The sequence below is a fragment of the Hyperolius riggenbachi genome, chromosome 5, assembly GCF_040937935.1.
Source record: "Hyperolius riggenbachi isolate aHypRig1 chromosome 5, aHypRig1.pri, whole genome shotgun sequence".
NCBI classification, from domain to species: domain Eukaryota; kingdom Metazoa; phylum Chordata; class Amphibia; order Anura; family Hyperoliidae; genus Hyperolius; species Hyperolius riggenbachi.
Window position 1 is genome coordinate 237,658,983 of NC_090650.1, and position 21,012 is coordinate 237,679,994.

Sequence of the window (21,012 nt, forward strand, 5' to 3'; positions counted from 1 at the left end):
ACACTGTCCACCTCTTCTGTATCTGGTGCGTGTTAAGTGTAAACACGCAACATATAGAGAAGAGGCAGACAGCATAGCTTAAGACTGTACAGGGGGTGCATCCACTGCCCGCTGGGACAGGTGAGTCAGTGATTAATGCACCTAATGTGCATGGGCCCAAGGGAGCAGTGCGGGAGACAACTTGGCAGGGTCTGGCGGCGCAGGGGAACCTGCAGAGGTCGAAGGCCCTGGGGCAATTGCCCCCTTTGCCTGTATGGCAGTGCTGGCCCTGGTCTGCAGAGCATGCCATATAGTACATATAAAGGAATGCATCCGCTATCCTGTTTCTACTTGTGTGGTTGTGGTGGTCCATATCAATTGCTATGTGTATAAAATGTTTGAGGGAGTACAATGTAAAACTTGTATGGGAGCCTGCAGCTCCTTAGCTACACTATTGTCCTTAAAGTCCAATCTATAAAAAGTCTGGTGAATTGGTGCCTTACTGCCTTTGTTTACATCACTACTGACCAATAGCTATGGTCAATTTGTGCCTTTGTTTGTGCCTTTGATTACACCACTGCTGACCAATTAGGGGGCCTATATACCTCTACATACCTCTGTAGGTGTAGAAAGGCAATGATACTGTAGGTCAATCTGCACTGGTAAGTAGGGAGGCCATAAATTAGGGGTTACTGTAATCATTACGATTTCAGCTGCTTCTTAAAGGACAACTGTAGTAAGAGGAATATGGAGGCTGCCATATTTATTTCCTTTTCAACAGTACCAGTTACCAGGCATCCCTGATGATCTATTTGGCTACAGTAATGTCTGAATCACACCAGAAACAAGCAGGCAGCTAATCTTGTCGGATCTGACAATAATGTCAGAAACACGTGATGTGCTGCATGCTTGTTCAGGATCTATGGCTAAAAGTATTAGAGGCAGAGGATCAGCAGGACAGCCAGGCAACTGGTATTGTTTTAAAGGAAATACATATGGCAGCCTCCATATTCTTCTTGCTTTAGTTGCCCTTTAATATGTATTAATAAAAAGTTATTTCAGGCTACAGTCTTAATGTATCCACTTTAAAGGTGCTCAGGGGTGAATTAATAATAATAACAGTAATAATGAAATGCTGAAAAATACATTGGCTAGGTGAAACAGTCAATAATAGGCTACAATATAATACAACCTATGACAGGCTTTCTACCTACTACCCCAGCCCAATCTCATTCTCTCTTATCTATCCAGGGCACCATAGCTTACCAAATTCCTTCAACTATTCCCTAGACTCTAAATGTGTTTGGTTTCAACCCCACTGACAAACAATGCGTTTCTACTATATACTCCATACCATGCATACTGTATGAATGTGCATTATTTGTATTACTGTTTATATCATGTCATTGAATTGTTTGTCTGTTTTAATGCAATAGTAATGCACCACAGAAAATACTGTTAATAATATTAATAAAAAAATAATAATCAGCTATTTTGCTGAACCATCTGCTGCATCTGTTACCTTTCTCAGCTGAACACCTGATCTGCCACAGAACATTAGTAGAGTGTCACATATTATGGCAACCTGCCCAGCCATGTAAGGAGAATCTCCATTCATATAACTGCATCAGTACACTGCTGGCTGATGTATGTTGATGACTGAAACACGGCCAGTAGGGCCATACACATTGCTCCACAGATGGTAGGCTGACTGTGGGTGCTTGCTACATCTTCAAAGTCATGTTTAAAGTCTATGGCTTCCTAAAGGAGAAAGAAAGAAAGAAAGAAAGAAAGAAAGAAAGAAAGAAAGAAAGAAAGAAAGAAAGAAAGAAAGAAAGAAAGAAAGAAAGAAAGAAAGAAAGAAAAAAAGAAAGAAAGAAAGAAAGAAAGAAAGAAAGAAAGAAAGAAAGAAAGAAAGAAAGAAAGAAAGAAAGAAAGAAAGAAAGAAAGAAAGAATAGGAATAGTGATAGGAAAACTGCAGTGCTTTCAGGTTGACTCAGTAAATGTAATATGAAGGAGGAGTGACAATCATTCATTACGTCAGTTTGATGATCTCTTTGATTTTATGCGACTACAGATTCAATACAGTAGCTATTCCTTAGTGCCTCTAATGCTGGGCATACACGGCTTGTTTTTGCTGCTCGATTCTCCCATTCCATCATTTCGCCACTCTATTTTGCAGTAGATTCTCTTAACTTCCGCTCTTTTTTCTTATCTTTTTCCATTCACTGCTATCAGGAATCGAGCAGTGAAATGATCGGGCGGGAGATCGGACTTGTTGGAAATTATCTATCGATCCATCTAAATGGCTCAAAAACGAGCCACGTATGCCCAGCATTAAAAAACAGACAGAAACATTTTTGAGAAGTCAGTGGAGTAATTTAGATGCTAAAATGAGTAACAATAAAGCAACAGTACTCCAGACACTCCAGAGTAATATTGATAGATTTTTACTGCAAATATACCCAGGAGTGTAATACAAACCATGGGCACTAATTGAAAAAACATGTAAGAAGGTCCAGGATGTACCTATCACACCCACAGGGACAAGTGTGAACAATCTCCACTCCCCCCCCCCCCACCACACCCACTACCATAATAAGGTGCTATCGCCTTACTCACCCCTCCAACAATGTATGTCATGTGACATGCATCAGTATCCATATGGACTGCTGGTATGCTGTACAGAGTGGCTGCAAATTACAGAGTGACCAACCCAATTCTTGTACAGGTAAAACACTGATCCAGTACCCTTGCAATTGTAGGAGGAATTGTAGGAGAGGAGAGAGAAACCAAATGTGTCCCAGTATTAGGTAGGCAGAGATCGCCCCAAACATTAGATAGCCTGAGGTGTCCCTCCCCAGTATTAGGTAGGTGCCCCCCATATTAGATAATCAGATGTGCACTTGGACACAGGTTAACTCACCTCTCCATAGTTTAGCAATGCAATTTTTTTTTATACACTAAAGTATCCATCTCTATTATAATTATTATTATTTAGTATTTATATAGCGCCAACATCTTCCGCAGCCGGTAGATCGTGACCGCCTTCCTGGTAGATCGCGGCCTCATGGCCGCGTCTCATTAAATGTTGCAGCAGGCAGCTGTAGATCATCACGTTTTGCTGCTGGCCGCTGGCCAATAAGGATGCAGGCGAGGAGAGAGGCGGCGAGGAGAGAGGGAGGAGAGAGGCAGCGCGGGCGCGACGTCATGGCTGGGGCCGGTGCCGGGCACGTTACAAGCAGTGCATGCTTGTAACGTGCCCGTCACCGCCCCCAGCCATAATGCTGCCCGCCACCCCTTAGCCCGCCAGAGCGCTCCTGAACCCTCAGCAGCTGGAGGGCACATTACAAGCATGCTGCCCGCTGCCCCATAGCCTGCCAGAGCGCTCCTGGACCCTGAGCAGCTGGATTGAGGTAGATATATACTACCTCCTATACTGCAGGCACAGATACCTGTCTAACCTATACTGTGGGCACATATACCTGGCTAACCTATACTGAGGGCACATATACCTGGCTAACCTATACTGAGGGCACATATACCTGGCTAACCTATACTGAAGGTACATATACCTGGCTAACCTATACTGAAGGCACATATACCAAAAAGGTGTGGGAACCCCTGGCGTATATTGTCTTGTCACTTAACTTTCCCTCAGAGGAGCTCACAATCTAATCCCTACCATAGTCATACGTCTATGTATGTATCGTGTAGTGTATGTATCGTAGTCTAGGGCCAATTTAGGGGGAAGCCAATTAACTTATCTGTATGTTTTTGGGATGTGGGAGGAAACTGGTGTGCTTGGAGAAAACCCACACCGACATGGAGAGAACATTCAAACTCCTTGTAGATGTTGACCTTGCTGACAATCGAACCGGGGAGAGATCGCTAACCACTATGCCACCATGCTGTCCATCTCTTTGATTCCAACAGTACCTCTTGTCACTTAATCTGCAGTGGTGCAAGTAATTTACAATAGTTTTTGCTGTGCTTTGTAATGTAGAATTTCTCAGCAACATACAGTGTGCTTTTTTGTATGTATTACTTTGAGAAGGATTACAATTAAAAGGTCCATATACACTCAACATTCAAAATCATTACTATAACAAGGGAAAAAAAAGAACCACCGCAGTAGGACTAGTCAGTATTCTTCACCTGAGATATTGCTCACTAGTGGTAGTACAGTATCTTCTCAAAAATTAGCATATTGTGATAAAGTTAATTATTTTCTGTAATGTACTGATAAACTTTAGACTTTCATATATTTTAGATTCATTACACACAACTGAAGTAGTTCAAAGCCTTTTATTGTTTTAATATTGATGATTTTGACATACAGCTCATGAAAACCCCAAATTCCTATCTCAAAAAATTTGCATATCACGAAAAGGTTCTCTAAACGAGCTATTAACCTAATCATCTGAATCAACTAATTAACTCTAAACACCTGAAAAAGATTCCTGAGGCTTTTAAAAACTCCCAGCCTGGTTCATTACTCAAAACCGCAATCATGGGTAAGACTGCCGACCTGACTGCTGTCCAGAAGGCCATCATTGACACCCTCAAGCAAGAGGGTAAGACACAGAAAGAAATTTCTGAATGAATAGGCTGTTCCCAGAGTGCTGTATCAAGGCACCTCAGTGGGAAGTCTGTGGGAAGGAAAAAGTGTGGCAGAAAACGCTGCACAACGAGAAGAGGTGACCGAACCCTGAGGAAGATTGTGGAGAAGGACCGATTCCAGACCTTGGAGGACCTGCGGAAGCAGTGGACTGAGTCTGGAGTAGAAACATCCAGAGCCACCGTGTACAGGTGTGTGCAGGAAATGGGCTACAGGTGCCACATTCCCCAGGTGAAGCCACTTTTGAACCAGAAACAGCAGCAGAAGTGCCTGACCTTGGCTACAGAGAAGCAGCACTGGACTGTTGCTCAGTGGTCCAAAGTACTTTTTTCGGATGAAAGCAGCATTTGCACGTCATTCGGAAATCAAGGTGCCAGAGTCTGGAGGAAGACTGGGGAGAGGGAAATGCCAAAATGTCTGTGTCCAGTGTCAAGTACAGGTCAGGCGCTTCTGCCGCTGTTTCTGGTTTAAAAGTGGCTTTATCTGGGGAATACGGCACCTGTAGCCCATTTCCTGTACATGCCTGTACACAGTGGCTCTAGATGTTTCTACTCCAGACTCAGTCCACTGCTTCCACAGGTCCCCCAAGGTCTGGAATCGGTCCATCTCTGCAATCTTCCTCAGAGTCCGGTCACCTCTTCTCGTTGTGCAGCGTTTTCTGCCACACTTTTTCCTTCCCACAGACTTCTCACTGAGGTGCCTTGATACAGCACTCTGGGGACAGCCTATTCGTTCAGAAATTTCTTTCTGTGTCTTACCCTCTTGCTTGAGGGTGTCAATGATGGCCTTCTGGACAGCAGTCAGGTCGGCAGTCTTACCCGCGTACGTTAAAAAGGGGCGCTGGGAAAAAACGTTTAAAAATGTATTGTACTGTATTTCGTTTAAAATTAATGTTTTATAAAGTTATAAATCATTAAATAATGTGCATTAAATCGGCAATTGTAAAAACGTTAATCTTTCGTTTAAATAGTGAAACGTATAATAACGTTTAAAAAAAAATTACTAAGTAACCCTCCCTGTACCTACCCCTAACCCCTAGACCCCCCTGTTGATGCCTAAACCTAAGACCCCCCCTGTTGGTGCCTAACTAACCCTCCCTGTACCTACCCCTAACCCCTAGACCCCCCTGTTAGTGCCTAAACCTAAGACCCCCCTGTTGGTGCCTAAACCTAAGACCCCCCTGTTGGTGCCTAAACCTAAGACCCCCTGTTGGTGCCTAAACCTAAGACCCCCCTGTTGGTGCCTAAACCTAAGACCCCCTGTTGGTGCCTAAACCTAAGACCCCCCTGGTGGTGCCTAAACCTAAGACCCCCCTGTTGGTGCCTAAACCTAAGACCCCCCTGTTGGTGCCTAAACCTAAGACCCCCCTGTTGGTGCCTAAACCTAAGACCCCCCTGTGATAAGCATTAATAAAGTTTCAAAAACATATTGTGCGTTTTTTTCGTTTAAAAATAATGTTAAAAAAAAAAAAATTGTACTGTTTTTCGTTTAAAAATAATGTTTGAAAAAAATATTGTACTGTTTTTCGTTTAAAAATAATATTAAAAAATGTATAAATCATTAAATAATGTTTAATCATGAGAAGCAGTAATAAAACATTAAGTCTCCGGGCGCCGCTTTTAAAACGTTATTTTTCTCCGGCGCCCTTTTTTCCTATCGGGCGCCCATTAAACGATATTTATTATGGGAGTGAATGGCGGCGCCCGATTTGTCCACTAGCCTCCTGCGCCCTTTTTTACTGTTACCGTCTTACCCATGATTGCGGTTTTGAGTAATGAACCAGGCTGGAAATTTTTAAAAGCCTCAGGAATCTTTTGCAGGTGTTTAGAGTTAATTAGTTGATTCAGATAATTAGGTTAATAGCTCATTTAGAGAACCTTTTCATGATATGCTAATTTTTTGAGATAGGAATTTTGGGTTTTCATGAGCTGTATGCTAAAATCATCAATATTAAAACAATAAAAGGCTTTGAACTACTTCAGTTGTGTGTAATGAATCTAAAATATATGAAAGTCTAAAGTTTATCAGTACATTACAGAAAATAATGAACTTTATCACAATATGCTAATTTTTTGAGAAGATCCTGTACATTCATGTTTTGTCCATTCAGATTTTACGAGCATATACTGCAGTACATCCTTGCTTGTACTTAGCAGTGCATCTTTGTAAATAGAGGCATCACACTGTGCCACAGTGCAGTGTGGAGAACTTTCTTCATGTGGCATTGTGAAGAATTGAGCCATCATTGAAATCAATGCAGATATCTTCAGTCCTGTAATACGGCAACAATACAGAATGCTGCAAAAGATAAAACTATGTGCCTAATCTGAATATGACTAAAATAGTTTTAAATGAACATTTTTGCACCAGCTAGCCACAGTGCATTCATAAAAGAATACATACTAATTGAAATAATAATGAAAGGCTTCTGATTATTCATTAAAATAGAGAGTACAATATTTAGACATTATTTTTGGCCTAGACTAAAATCCCAACTTCAAGCACAAATCTTTCTATAATCCTGTGTAAACCTTCAATGGTATTTTGTTTTTATTCATAGCTCCTTGATTAGCTGACCTCAGATAAATCCCTTTTAAGATATTTGGCTGGACGCCCATCTGATGAGACATTTCCTGCAGCACACACATTATGCTGTGGGTTACTTCAAATAGTGGTACGTTATAGTGGGATTGCAGTCTGGCATAACATACAATAGAACGATGTCTCTAAAAGGGGCCCATACACTGGTCGATTTCAGCCATCGATCGATCGATTAATTCTATGAAATCCATCAGAAATCGATTCTTTCAAATCTATTAATCAATCAATTTGTGGCCAAAATTCGATCGATTTCGATCAATATGATCTATCTGACAGGATGGAAAATTCATTCTGAAATCTGTTCCTAGTGTGTGGCACACATCAGATAGATTCCTGTCAGATTCAACTTGACAGGCATCTGACAGAAATCTATCTGATGGTCGAATCTTCTGCAAATCTATAAGTGTATGGCCACCTTAACTTCTTATTGCTGGCATACATATCCCAATAAAAATAAAACATCAGATGAATTGTATGCTTTCTATAAGGCAAAGAAGACTCAGCAGCTATGGATGTCTTGTTTTTCTTTTTTCTTTCTTATTTTTATATTAAAAAGATGGTTTAGAAGTCATCAGACTGACAGCCTGACATGTAAAATGATCAGGTGTGTATTGGAGTGTAGAGAGGATACCATTTCTTTTTCCAGTCTAAAGCAAGCTGGCTCTATGTTTATATCTCTAAATTCATATCAGGGTTTACCATCAGACACCATTAATACACATTCTTAGGCCTACAGGTAGAGCAGATTTTATTGCAGATTATACAGTATGTCGTACATTCAGGATGCAACAAAAATCCACATGGCAAAAAGAGTTCAAAATGTGTCTAATGTCTTAAGGACAAACCTAAGTGGGACATTTTACATTTTGTCAGTTTAGAGGTTTTCTGCGATACTCATAATTTAATAAAGCATATCCGTGTGGGCTGAATTTGAAACTGATATGTGTGCAGGTATGGACTGGATGATGGAGCAAAGTGGCATTGCCCTTGCATAGCTCTTATCGACAAGGATGTCACTGAAGCCCAACGGCAGTTCAGCGATACATCCACCTATCAGAGGCTTTAGACTAAGCCATTCAAGATTATTGCTGGAAAGATTAATGATCTGGTGGGTGAAGTATTTTCATGGCAGATACATGTCAGATTGTTACCAAAGCAGAGTGGAGAGTGAGAATGTACACTTACCTAAAGGATTATTAGGAACACCTGTTCAGTTTCTCATTAATGCAATTATCTAATCAACCAATCACATGGCAGTTGCTTCAATGCATTTAGGGGTGTGGTCAAGACAATATCCTGAACTCCAAACTGAATGTCAGAATGGGAAAAAAGGTGATTTAAGCAATTTTGAGCGTGGCATGGTTGTTGGTGCCAGATGGGCCAGTCTGAGTATTTCACAATCTGCTCAGTTACTGGGATTTTTACGCACAACCATTTCTAGGGTTTACAAAGAATGGTGTAAAAAGGGAAAAACTTCCAGTATGCGGCAGTCCTGTGGGTGAAAATGCCTTGTTGATGCTAGAGGTCAGAGGAGAATGGGCCGACTGATTCAAGCTGATAGAAGAGCAACGTTGACTGAAATAACTACTCTTTACAACCGAGGTATGCAGCAAAGCATTTGTGAAGCCACAACATGCACAACCTTGAGGCGGATAGGCTACAAAAGCAGAAGAACCCACCGGGTAGTACCACTCATCTCCACTACAAATAGGAAAAAGAGGCTACAATTTGCACGAGCTTACCAAAATTGGACAGTTGAAGACTGGAAAAACATTGCCTGGTCTGATGAATTTCGATAGTCAGAATTTGGCTTGAAAAGAATGAAAACATGGATCCATCATGCCTTGTTGTTGTTGGTGGTGTAATGGTGGTGGTGTAATGGTGTGGGGGATTTTTTTGGCACACTTTAGGCCCCTTATTGCCAATTGGGCTATCTGAGCATTGTTTCTGACCATGTCCATCCCTTCATGACCACCATGTACGCATCCTCTGATGCAGGGGAGGACTGGCCAGGGGGGAAGGGGGGAGATTTCCCCCCAGGCTGCCTCATATTTAATGATTTAGGGCTGGCCAATCTTCCAACCGTTTCAAATATTATTATCAAATAAGATGAAAATCTGTGGCGCCACAAGCATGTCCAATCAATGTTTTGACTGATTTCGGGTGTAAATGAATTTAATGTATTGATCTGAGATGCTGGGAAATCTCTGGTTGATGTGGGCAATCAAGTACAATAATCCCGAATGATGAACGCGAAGGAAACCCCAGCCGTTATCTCTCAAAATGTATTATGTGCTCCCCGTTGCCAGTGCATTATACTTTACCTGTCATGCTGTCCCTCAAATGTCCTTGATATATTTCTGCATTGGCACCCCACATGACTACCGGCATATAGCACATGGGGCGCGTGTGTGACATCAATTGGGCTGGGGCTGCCATGAAAACGGGCCTCTAGTTTGTGGTTTCCCTCCTGGCCAAAAGGTCTCAGTCCTCCCCTGCTCTGATGGCTACTTCCAGCAGGATAATGCACCATGTCACAAAGCTTGAATCATTTCAAATTGGTTTCTTGAACATGACAATGAGTTCACTGTACTTAAATGGCCCCCACAGTCACCAGATCTCAACTCAATAGAGCATCTTTGGTATGTGATGGAATGGGAGCTTTGTGCCCTGGATGTGTATCCCACAAATCTCCATCAACAGCAAAATACTATCGTATCAATATGGGCCAAGATTTCTAAAGAATGCTTTCAGCACCTTGTTGAATCAAAGCCACATAGATTTAAGTCAGTTCTGAAGGCAAAAGGGGCCAAACACCGTATTAATATGGTGCCCCTAATAATCCTTTAGGGGAGTGTATGAAGGTTGATAACTTTAATGTCTCCACCTTTTTATGGGCATGTACTGTAAATGCTAATCTCTATTGTGGATGAGTTGGAAAGAAACTATTGTCTGTCATAGCTACTGACCTTTTAAGTCCCCCTCAATACAATTTCTAGGAGAAAATTCCTAATTAATTAGATGGGAGCCAGGTACTTTAATGTTATGCTGCTCAGCATCACTGTGAACCTGCAAGGGTATTGGGAATGACATTGACAGAGACTTTCAGAAACATCTGATTCTGAAAAAAAGATCTCTAGAGTATACTGCCACCAACAGAATCATGATGTAAATAACCACAATTCCCTTCCATGCCATTCTTCCCATGAATTTGAGTATGTGTGTCGGGAGGGGGGGCTTCAAGGAATTTAAGTTTGGAAATAATGAAATGCTTTTTACCTTTTAGATTTCCATTACTCAAACGCAATGAAGTGTACTCATTCACAGGACCTGGAGTTCTTCTTATCTTGTAAAGTTCCACAGATTGTCTTCAAGCTGAAAAAAAAATGAATAAGTAAAATGACTGTGATACAGAAAACAAACAAACAAACAAACAAACAAACAAACAAACAAACACCAGTGCCCCTACCTACAAAAGTAACTGGCAAACAATGTTGTATTGCACAGTAAAGCAAACTAAAATCCACAGCGTGAGTGAGATAAATAATAACAATAATTAGCCACATGAAACATAACAACTTCATAACTCCTAGTATACAATTTGTATGCATGTAAGAACCAGTCTATAAAGAATCCAGAGTGCCAGTGTCCACAAATATGAATTTACAATATATATGCCTTTGTATACAGCACGTATACAGAGGTATTCATCACCACACTAAGCATGCGCATTTGTTTTTGTAGGAGCCATGAGTCCTAGTGTCTGCAGACCTGCATGCACTGTATATATGCCTTTGTGCTCAAAGGCACAAGTACAGAGGGAATTTATCCCCACTCTAAGCATACACATTAGTGTGTATGCTTAGAGCATACATACTAATGTGTATGCTTAGAGTGAGCATTCAGCAGTGGTGCCTGGGAGACATCTCGAGCTCACTCCAACCTGAATTATCGCAAATTCTTTCTGTTTTAGGAAAGCAAACTTTTGTTTTTCTTAACACATTAGTGTGTGTTAGAAACAGTCTGGAAGGAGCCCAGAGTTCCAGTGTTTGCAGATGTACATGCACAGTATACTGTATATGCCTTTGTGCTTAGAGGCACAAGTACAGAGGGAATTCACTGAGCACATATTTGTGCCTGTGTAAGAACCAAACAGTCTAAATATAAGCCAGAGTTTCAGAGGGTATGATGCAGTAACTTGTGGTAATACTGCATTCCAAAGACCATGCACAGCAATATTACACTTACTTCTGCAGTAAGAACTGCAAGATACGCTATTAGCATGACCCGCGGTTCTTGAGTAGAATGGCCATTGCTACGGTAACGAGCATTTCTAACAGTATCGCTCATTAGTAATGTGCGTTAATGTAGCAATGGTTGCTCTACCCGAGTACTGCTCTTTTAGTGTAAGTTACTGCATTAGGCCCAGAGTCTGTAGACGTGCATGCACAGTATATATGCCTACAGAACTCCACATAGGGCAGCAAGCACATTTCTACCATGTATATATATACTAAGAAAATTAAACAAATGCCAGTTCTACACTTTACTTTATATTCATCATTAACCACTTGCCGACCGCGCACTCATACCGCGCGTCGGCAAAGTGGCAGCTGCAGGACCAGCGACGCAGTTCACCGGCTGCAGGCTAATTATTCAGGAAGCAGCCGCTCGCGTGAGCGGCTGCTTCCTGTCAATTCACGGCGGGGGGCTCCGTGAATAGCCTGCGGGCCGCCGATCGCGGCTCGCAGGCTAAATGTAAACACAAGCGGAAATAATCTGCTTTGTTTACATTGTACGGCGCTGCTGCGCAGCAGCGCCGTAAGGCAGATCGGCGATCCCCGGCCAATCAGCGGCCGTGGATCGCCGCCATGTGACAGGGGACAGCCTGTCGCTGGCTGCACAGGACGGATAGCATCCTGTGCAGCGCGGATCCCCGGGGGGGGGGGAACAGGTAGGAGAGGGAGGGGAGGAATTCCGCAGCGGAGGGGGGCTTTGAGGTGCCCCCCCCGCAACACCCATCAGGCAGGAGCGATCAGACCCCCCCAGCACATCATCCCCTTAGTGGGGAAAAAAGGGGGGCGATCTGGTCGCTCTGCGTGCCTGCTGATCTGTGCTGGGGGCTGCAGAGCCCACCCAGCACAGATCAGCTAAAACAGCGCTGGTCCTTAAGGGGGGGGTAAAGGGTGGGTCCTCAAGTGGTTAATATATCTAGTGTAATAAAAAAAAGCCATAATAGCAATGCAATTCTTACAAACTAGTGGTTGTGACCAGATTGTAGCAAGCAGTAAGTGACTGTGGGTCCCCTTAACTGGACCCATTACTGCTTGCTTATCATCACGACCAAGGCTGAATTTATATTTTTAGTGCCCCTAGGCCAACTTTCTTGTTGCCATGCTTCCATGTGCAGCAGTGGCTTCCCATTCCATGTGCAGCCCCCTCATCCATATGAAACATCCATGCGCAGCATGCCCTCACTTTTATGTAGAACTCCCTTGTTCAGCAGCTCCCATCTTCTATGTGTTGTTCCCCATTTGCAACCTTTTTTTTCAATTTGCAGCCTCCTCCTCTATATCCAGCTACACCTCTTAAATATCTAGCCGCTACCCCTGGGCTGCATCTGCCCAAGGCCTGGGCCCTTGTGGCCTTCCCAGAAATCCGGCCCTGATCACGGCCATGGGAGGAGCCAGTAGCAGCAACTATTGAGCTGGGGAAAGTGAGAGTTACATGGTTAATGACTTTTGGGAGCCATTTCTCATTGATTAACTACAGGTCGGAATTGTTTGTAGATGGCTCAGATGGACTGAAAAAAAGTTTCAAGCATAGAGCCATATATGCTGTGCATGCATGTCTACAGACTCGGGGACTCTGAATTATATCCAGACTGTTTGGTTCTTACACGCACATAAATGTGTATATTTAGAATGGGGATCCCTCTGTTTTGTTTCATGTAGATAGTTAGTGTTGTTTTTTTTTTTTTTTTTAATCTCATTTGCACTTTGCATTTTAGTTTTAGAGTAGTGCTTTACTGTGTAATCATCTCTCCCAACTTTTTGAGATAAGAAAGAGGGACACCTAAGCTACATTCCTGCCACACCCCAAATCACACCCTGCCACACCCCTAATCACGCCACTGACAAGCCCCTAGTCATGCATACCATAAGAATTTCATGAGAAAAATATTTTATTTTATAATTCAAATCTCACTGGTCTTTCTATCCTTGTCCATTACCCTTCATATTGCCATTTGAAAATAAGAAATATATCAATTTAAAGAATGGACATAAAGTTTAGAATCAAACACATTTTTTTTCAGTCGAAAAATACATATATTTACACAGATCTGTACATAAGTCCTGAAAGAGGGACAAATTAGGAACAAAGAGGAACAGAGAGACATGGTTCCCAAAGAGGGACTATCCCTCCGGAAGAGGGACAGTTGGGAGCTATGGTGTAATATAACAAATATACTGTACTGGAGTCAGTACAGTAAAAAATGGGTTTTTTTCTTGTGTGTTTTTTTTATGAGCAGTAAGGGGCTTGCACCTTTGGAGAGCTCACTTATGTCCAGTATTCTAAGGATTCTCATTATACAGTACTTATAATCAGCAGCAGCATAGCTATAAAACTATTATTGGTCCAGTTTTAAACATGGACCTCTTCACGCTAAGCAGGGAAGTTGGGAAGTTAGTAAGTTTTTGTGTACCCAAGCGGTACATCATTTGTGGCCCTGCCCACCAGTCAGAGAACCCCCGCAGATGATCTTCTGTAATAGGTAGCCAAAGGTGCCCCTCTCCAAAAAAAAAAAAAAAGAAGCCAAGTGTCCCTCCATTGTAGATAGTCACCCTTAGTATAGGTAGCCAAAGGTGTCTTCCCTGTATAGGGCATTGGTGTCAGTGGGTATATTTAGCTTCCCGCTGCCTCCCCATCCCCAATGCATACAGATCTGCAGATCAGCAGTGAATGTAAGAGAGGAGAGCAGCACACAGGTACCCTGCGGCACACTTCAAATGCAGGAAGTGAGCAATGACCTCACTACCACATCTGCAGTAGTCATTGAGCTGCTCTTCCTTCTGTTCACATTGCTGCTGAGGTTTGTGTGTGATGGGGAGGCAGAGGTGGCCATACAAGGTGGCTCTGGCAGCATGGGAGTCCCCTGTTGTGGGAAGCCCAAGTGGCTGCTTGGGTCACCTGAACGAAGCTGCACCCCTGATGCTAAGCCTCCACAGCACATCCCCTCTCAACACAAACACACACACACACACACACACACACACACACACACACACACACACACACACACACACACACACACACACACACACACCTCTAACACCCCTGATCACAGTCCACAATGTAGAACTGCCTACTACAGTGCCACATACTGTACAACAGCTAATCTCCTCCAGCCCAAAGAGGAGGCAACAAACTGCCCCTTTATAGTTGCAGTGGGTACATCCAAGCAATTTCCAGTTTTACATAGTGACATTTTCTGCAAGAATAATCACCCTTCTTAAAGCATGACGTGTGCCCAAAAGATTATCACTATCTGAAACGTTGCATTTTAAAGCTAGAAATGGCTGTGAAGTTCCCAGTGCTACGATAAAGTAACAATTTCATTAGTACAAGTTCTCAGTGCTGGCTATAATTTCTCCGGCCGTGAATTACATCCCTGGACTCACACACATCTTTATAAAACAAGCTTTATTAATAAGTATTACTTACAACACTGGATTTTTATCATGCAGCTGTACTCCCTTAATCACATAATACTAGTGCCAATTAGCCAATGAGGGAATACAGATAAAATCAAGATGCTTTCAAAATCCATATAATTCCATTAATTTATAACAAATGCTTCCCATCTTCATGAACCACACATATTTTCTCTTTAGTCTACTGCAGTAAGATACCTCTAGGCTGTTTTATTGTAAAGAAGGCAGTCTAATGCTGGGAATACACGGTTCGTTTTTGCCTTCGTTTAAACCTTCGTTTCGATTGTGCCTTTTGTCGTTTTCGATCCCGAAATAATCGGTCATACGGTTAATATCACCACCCATGGTTTCGTTTTTTTTTTCGATTCTGATGGTTTCGTTTTTCCAATGATCGAAGGCTGCAAAGAAACGAAACGAAAATCCCTTTTTACAGGGACGGACTAGCATAAACGAATATATAATCGATCTGAACAGCCATCAAGCCTACCAATGGCTCGATTAGATGGATAAAGAGAGATAATATCAAACATGTTCGATCACTAGTCGTTCGTTTTTGGGGTCTATTAATCGAAACTATAATGAGATTATGACTATTTTCACATACGTTTTCAACACTCGATTCGTTTACCGAACGAATCGAAGGTTTAAACGAAGGCAAAAACGAACCGTGTATTCCCAGCATTAGAAAAAAAAGGTCACTGTGGTCCAGTATAAAGTTCTAGTACAAACTTGATAACAAAAATAGATAAACAGTCACAATCAGGGTCAAAAAGTAACACTAATCCCAGATAAATTGTACAGGGTTTAACAAGCAGATTTTAAAAAAACTCAAGAGGAACAACACTGCTGCCAAATTCCTTTGCACACAAGGGAGATGTGTTCATCCCATCTCATACAAAATCACATTGTCCAGGAGTCTGTTTTTTTCTCTTCCTTTTACTAGTTATGCAAAAAACCATTTGTGTATTACACAAACATAGCTTCACGTAACTTTTTGAATTTATGAGTCAGTATCCCGTAAATACCAACTTTTGAATTCAAACTCATAAAATTGCAAAATTCCAATGCAAAAGTCAGAGTTTGGAAATCCATGTGCCTACCACCAAGGATGCTTCTTCCCTAAATACTTTTAGCTACCAATGTGCCAGGATAGCATCTAATGTATATACTAACTCAGCAATCACTGTCTCAATGAGGAGCAGGGGCGTAACAATAGACCATGCAAGTAATGCAATCGCAGGAGGGCCTAAAAGCCTCAGAGGGCCCGGTGAGGGGAGAAGTTTCTTTTTCCTGTCCTGAGAGACTGACAACTAAGGTCATGGAGATAAAAAAAGCTTTCTGCTCTCTGCACCATTGTTCTAATGACTGCCTCTGCTCAAGTGTGCACTAATCCATTAAATAACATTGGTTCTCATTTTACCTGTACTGAAAGTGTATATGTGTGTGTGTGTGTGTGTGTGTGTGTGTGGGGGGGGGGTTAGGGCCCTTATCCAAAGTTTTGCGGTGGAAGGGGGTGATTTCTAGTTACGCCCCTGATGTGGAGGGAGACTTTTATCAAGCATTGCCAGAATGTGCTTCTGTTCTGGCAGAAATCAAGCTGTTTGCATGCTGAATGTTGATATACAGTGAGCCTGTAACCGTAACCGGTGCACTTGAAGTTCCTTACATGGGCCTTGAATAGGCCAGCAGCAGATCAGAATGAAAGTAATGCACATCACTGGCTTTTTTTTTTTCTTAGTGCACAATGTTTGGTGGGTCACTAACATTTAATTCCTGTTTTGTGAAAGATAGTGTGCAACTTCAACTTCAGCCACAAGATGATATTTTACATCTGGGTCAGAACCTCAGTAAGGTTTTCATTGCTATTCGTACTGGAGACTTTCACCCCTGCTTCATGCTTTTGGTGACTAGCTACAGGACAGAAAGAAAAAGAGGTTTTCTCAGTGGGAACATAGACAGCTCTAAAAACTCAGCATTTTGAATCCTTTGTGATATATATTAAAGTAAATATTGTAGACTTGCCACTGCATTTTCTGTTCTCAGCAAACACGACACAAAAGTGAGTATAAATCTTCATTTGTCAGTCCATATACCCTTAACAATCTGACTCTGGCTGGCCATATCCCTGGCCGATGAAGCCAACAGATAGATCCTTTAAAGCGGTATAAAACCCTGACATAATATTCAATACAAACATGTTTTCCTACTTTTTTATATGCCATACGGTTATCATATTTGCTTTTGTGCATAAGTATTATTATTCATTTAGAAAGAACAAGTTCCCAAAGTACACTTTTTTTGCTCCAAGAGCTGACTTTGCATTTTATTCATAACTGTTTTATTCATCTTGTAATGTAAGCAGAGATGTTGTCAGAGTGTCTAACTGTGTTCAGGAGAGTCTGCAGTGTCAGAGAAGTGTTTACTTAATTGTATCAAGTGAGGAATGTAAACAGAAGATAACATTATCTCCAGTTCGGATGCGTCCAGCTTTTCTGGCAGGGAGCTTATAAGTCCTGTGTTTAACCATTTGAATGCTGTTCTAGTAAATAAAAAATGCTGGTAGTATATAATATGCTGTAAATAATCTTTTAGATCATGATCAGATCAGATCAGTAGTGGAAGCGTGTGTAATTTTTTTCCTACGTCCAGACACTGCTTTACAGCAGAACACTCTCTGATGCCATTTGCTGGCTCCTAGTAACGTGCCCTGCATGGGGTTCAAGGACCAAGGGGCCCCATGCTATCATTTTTGCAGGGGGGCCCTATGAAGTCTATTTATGCCCCTGAGTGTATAGCTACCCTAACCCTTCCATGCTATGTCCAAAACTGAAATATTATGGCTGTAGTTCCAGTTTCAAGGAAACCTAAACTGAGAAGGATATGGATTTTTTCTTTTAAAATAATACCAGTTGCCTGACTCTCTTGCTGATCCTGTGTCTCTAATACTTTAAGCCACAGCCCCTCAACAACCATGCAGTCCAAGTGCCCTGACTGAAGTTAGACTGGATTAGCTGCATGCTTGTTTCAGGTGTGTGATTCAGCCACTACTGTAGCCAAAGAGATCAGCAGTACTGCCAGGCAGCTGGTATTGTTTAAAAGGAAACATCCATATCCCTCTCAGTTGCCTCCAAGTGAACTGTGAGAGGGATGACAAATGGATATTTGTGTTATTTGAAAGTAAATCTAATACTTTACACTATTCTGTAGTACTACACTTTTTTGTTAAGACGTATGCCTTGGATCACTTCATGATTTTATTGAATACAGTACTGTTGTTGTTTGCTGTTTTTTTTATTAACAATCACCAGCAGAAGCGTTTTAAAGCAGGACTACATATTGTCTGTTGTGGCAGGACCAATAAAGAGGCTATCAAGCAAAAGATAATGACCTGTCTGTTATCCTGTAAGAATTGTTGTAGTCATAGTCACTGTAAATAAATTAAACTGTATATAAAGTTGAATGCTAGTCAGTAGTATTATAAACAGTGACACAGTGGTGTTTTATTAAACCTGTGAGGGGGTGCTTTCTGAGTTCAACCACATCTCCAACAATATTATGCAGTATAATAACATGAGATCTATTAAATGTGGTACATTTGGACTGGTGCTATTTAACTGGCTGCATTTAGGCATGTTGAAGCCCTGTTGCTATAACACATCAAGGCAGTGGCATAGCTAAGAAGCTGTGTGCCCTGATGCAAGTTTTACAATGGGGCCCCCCAAGCACTCTATACATAACAATTGATATGGCGCACCAAAACCTGCCAATGGCAACTACAGTGTCAGAGGTGCAAGAAGGGAATGGGAAATAGCTTGTTAATGATTACCACTATTCAAAGTATCTATAGAAGTGATTATTATGAGCACCGGACCAATAAAGAGCTAATAATGTACTTGAGGGAGGGCCCTTAGGGGCCCCTCTGGTCCAAGGGCCCTGACGCGGTCACAACCTCTGCAACCCCTATTGCTACGCCCCTGCATCAAGGCACACCAGTATGTAACCCCTCGTTAGCACTATTTGCACTGAGAAGATACTGCATACCAATAGTTCAGTCAAACTGCAAGTTCTGTAACAAAAGTAATGTTACTGCATTGCCCTATATACAGACTCACTACAATACCAAGTATGAGAATTTTCTGTACCATGCATTTTTCACAACTTTACGATCATGAATTACTAGGAGAATCATATAATAACTATATGGAAATGGCCCTTCAAATTTGTAAAACACATGAAAAATGTATGTTACATTGCACTAAAATGCACACATTGAAGTATATACATGTAACCAATGTGATGTAATCAGGCAGCCAAGGATTCATAAAAATGGCCTAATTTTGTTAGACCTGCATTAAACTAGGAATGCAATCACCTATGGATTTTTCAGCAATTAGGCTTTGTGATTCTCAATCAGGGAATGAAAAACCACACTGCCATTGCTCCCAAAATGCCGCATGCAGAGAATTTGTGATTCATAATAATCACAGGTGCTGGTCTGGAGTGAGAATAGTCCCATACGGACGCATTGTCACAGCACTATGCTTATTGCCGATCATTTTTCTAAACTCTGTTTTGAATCATCATAAGAAGTAAGATACCTCTCTTTACTTTCTTCTGTGTAGTAATCTACTACAGAACACACACACATTGGGCGCCTCCCCAACACAAAGTAACCCTCAGTGCTGATAACTTGATAAGGTTTGTACAAGGACAACAGGCAGTGTAGACAGACAATGTCAACCATAAAGAAAGAAAGGGACATAATAGAAGAATATATACAAATGCCTGACTTAATAGGAATGCTGGATGCTAACTTTACATAACATTTCCTGCCAGGGCTGTTTGCATTTTCCAACCAAATTCCTATTAGTTCTCACAACTGACCAGTAAGAAGCCCTGAACATTCAAATACTTAGTATTGCAGTAGCTTTGTGCACAGATCAGAATCAGAATCACAAGAATTACAGGAAACGTCACCAAACTGAAACTGCACATTACGATCATTATTACTATCTGAAGGGAGACAGCCTGCATGCACACTTTTTCAATTCATTTCAGTGCAGCCATGTGTAGCTGTATTCATACTTTTGAGCTTGCACTTTTGAGCTACAGCTGCTGCATGCCTAATGCTTGTGATCAAACACAAACCGAAAAGGAGATACCAGGGAAAGAAGATTACAAACACACTTGTCAATATGACATACCCTATAGGTTACAAGTGCATGGTGCTGTACATATTAAAGGGTTTAATATGTACAGCACCATGCACTTGTAACACTATGTAAATAGCCCCCCCCTTATTGGGGTGTGTTGAGGACCAGTACTATTGAGGGGATAGCTGAGGTGATTTATAGCATCACAATAGGCAAACCACACTCAGGTCACGACCACCCTTAGCAGTAAAGACGGTGGTGCATCTGTGGGATAGCTACACCCCACTTATCAAATATAACAGAGTGGAGGGGGATCAGCAAGGACCCCCACAGTACGCCACTTCGCTGCCCCATTGTGGGACCTTACTGCATAAGTAACACGTATACTATGTTGCTAATTGAATGTAAAACATTTTTTATTTTTAATAATTAGCGGGTATATAACACCTGTATAGTACCTATAGGGTATGTCATATTGACAAGTGTGTTTCTAATGCTTGTGACCACAGCCAATAAGCAGTGCTTCAGCTTATTAAATTTAGGTCCAACCCTTTAGCAATGTACAACTTATAAAAGGAAATTCTAGGAAGTGTTGCAGCATCCAGAGCCTTTATTCCAGTGATCCTCAAACTAAGGCCCGAGGGCCGAATGTGACCCACTGAGGCTCTTTTATCGCACCCCCTCCCCCCCCCCACACAAAATGTATTATTTATAGATGCAGTCAGCTACATAATAATAATAATAATAATAATACATTTTTAAATTTTGGTGGTCCACATATAGAATCCACATCCACATGGAAGCCAGAAAGCAGTAATTTGCTATTTTCCAATCAAATTCCACATCAGGTGACACTGGATTGCAGGTTGTCACCTGGGTATGCTTCACTGTCTGGCCCACAAAAACTTCTACATTTATGTATACTTCGGCCCCCCAGCAGTC

General features: G+C 41.7%; 1 protein-coding gene across 3 annotated transcripts in view; it reads right to left on the minus strand.

Moving 5' to 3' along the window:
- The window catches only part of CDH12 (cadherin 12), a 1,227,746-nt gene that overhangs the window by 565,485 nt on the left and 641,249 nt on the right, over positions 1–21,012 (minus strand). For all 3 annotated transcript variants that reach the window (XM_068236731.1, XM_068236730.1, XM_068236729.1), the window contains exon 3: positions 10,482–10,577. The gene's annotated coding sequence lies outside the window, so the exon portion shown is untranslated. The remainder of the gene's footprint in view (positions 1–10,481; positions 10,578–21,012) is intronic.